Genomic DNA, 2,062 nt, shown 5'->3' with positions numbered 1-2,062 from the left:
TTGGATACAATGTTAGAAAGAAAGAGAGAAACAACACAAGAACACACACACAAAGAAATTCTCTTTTCCTCTCAAAATTCTGCTCCTACTCCATTCTTGAAGCTGTGTTTTGCCCGTGCCCTTGTTCGCCGGGTTCGTTCGTTTGGGTGCTCAAACGTCGAACCGTTGTACGTTTTATCCTGGGAGACCTAGGCCACAACGCTCCTAGCACTTTTGGGAGGTGACAAATAAGGTTTTAAGGAAAGAAAGGCACCTCGCCTAACTCGTACATTTCTTTCTTCCTTCTCCTTCTTTCTCGTTTGGATTATGCTTGTAAGCAAAAATCTGTTCTCCATCTTTTGATATATTCGTGGTTGAAATATATTGGTATATCTTTTTCGTAGATATACATGTATATATAACCTTTAAGTCCGTTTATATATATTCGTGTGTATATATATATTTCGCATAAATATCCAATAATATTTTATATACTTGTGTGTGTATATATAAATATTATTTTTGGGACATTAAATCGATTTTGGTTCATTATCACCAACAACCTTAAAACCTTATTTATTTTTGATAATGAACAAATCGGTGGAGTCCAAGAGTATTGGATCCGTGAATGTTGCCGGAGGTGCACATTCAAATGGTCAGAATGGCAACGATGTTACACATTCCGTGTTGCCAGTTGATGGCAGCAACGTTGGAAATGATATTTCCATGGGAGTTGCAAAGACACACGATGGTGCTCCGGAGAACATTGGGTCACGAACCGGTAGACCTGTGGCTGGTGACACACAATTGGTACTTATTGTGTTGTCTAGTGGATCGGCTAAAAGCCACGAAGGATCCTATGATAGTGTAATGACTACATGGTCTGAGGATTATTGTAGTGTAACCAAAGTCTTCAACGATAATCAAAGGAAAGGCAAGCGGAAGCTTAGCTTTCATGAAGATTATGAGAAGAAGGAAAAATGTCACTACAAAGTGAACCGTCATCCTGGTGAAAAGGTTGAGGACAATTTCGCTATGTTTAAAACATGTGGATGGTTGGACGAGTGAGGTCACAACCGAGGTACCCCCGATGTGCGCTATGGACCACCCTTCGTGGAGTGGACGGTTGGAAAATGGAACAAGACACACGGGTTGAAGGACTACTACGAGATAGAAATAAGGAATTATTTCCACTGTAGTTTTTCCTATTTATTTATTTTGAATAAATATTGTAGTGTCCTTGTAATATCTTTATTTGAATAAAAATATAATTGTTCCATTGAGTTGAATTTTGGTACATACGAATTATTTTTTAGAATAATGTCAAATGTATGAAATAATTCAACATGGGTGCATAGTGCACCACGTAGCATTATGCGGAAAATGCTAAAATGGCTTAACGGCCGAAACGAAATGTAACAAGCGTGTTACATGTGTGAAATCCCGTAAAAGGACTTCGGTTCTGGTTCATGTAGAACGATAAGGATTTCAAGGATCAATTTGTAGAAAATTGGGATAGCTATATAATCGTGAGCGTCACAGCTCAAGTGTTGAATATTTTAATTAATATTCTGAGAACGATTATATAAGCTTGATTCAACTAGTCGAAAAATTTGGTGGATTTGTTCTTGTTAATTGTGTTATAATTAACTTGATCAAAAATTCTAAATTATACTAATATATTTAATTTGAGACAAATTATGTTTGGTAAATAGTACTTTTGTAGCACAAATGGAAAGTGCAATTTAATTTGGCACTTTGAAGTGCAAATTAAAACATTGTAACAGTGTTATTAAGCACTAGGTAAAGTGTCTAATTAGGCACTTTCGGCCACTTGGTGGCTGCACCTTTAGGTGTTGAAAACTTAAGCATTTGGTGCTTTGGTAATAACAATAAAGGTGCTAGTTTATGATTGGTTTTAATGCTAATCTACTTAGCTTAAACCTTTCGTATGTGGCTAATCAAATTTAGCGTTGTAAAAGTGCTATGTGATTAGCACGAAAGGAGTTTTGGTTAATTGTGCAATTAACTAATAATCTTAGTGCTAGGGAGCACTGAAATTATAAATTAAGCAACCGAATGA

The sequence above is a fragment of the Ipomoea nil genome, unplaced genomic scaffold (genome assembly GCF_001879475.1).
Source record: "Ipomoea nil cultivar Tokyo-kokei standard unplaced genomic scaffold, Asagao_1.1 scaffold0728, whole genome shotgun sequence".
Taxonomy (NCBI): Eukaryota; Viridiplantae; Streptophyta; class Magnoliopsida; order Solanales; family Convolvulaceae; genus Ipomoea; species Ipomoea nil.
This window is presented reverse-complemented; position numbering follows the sequence as displayed.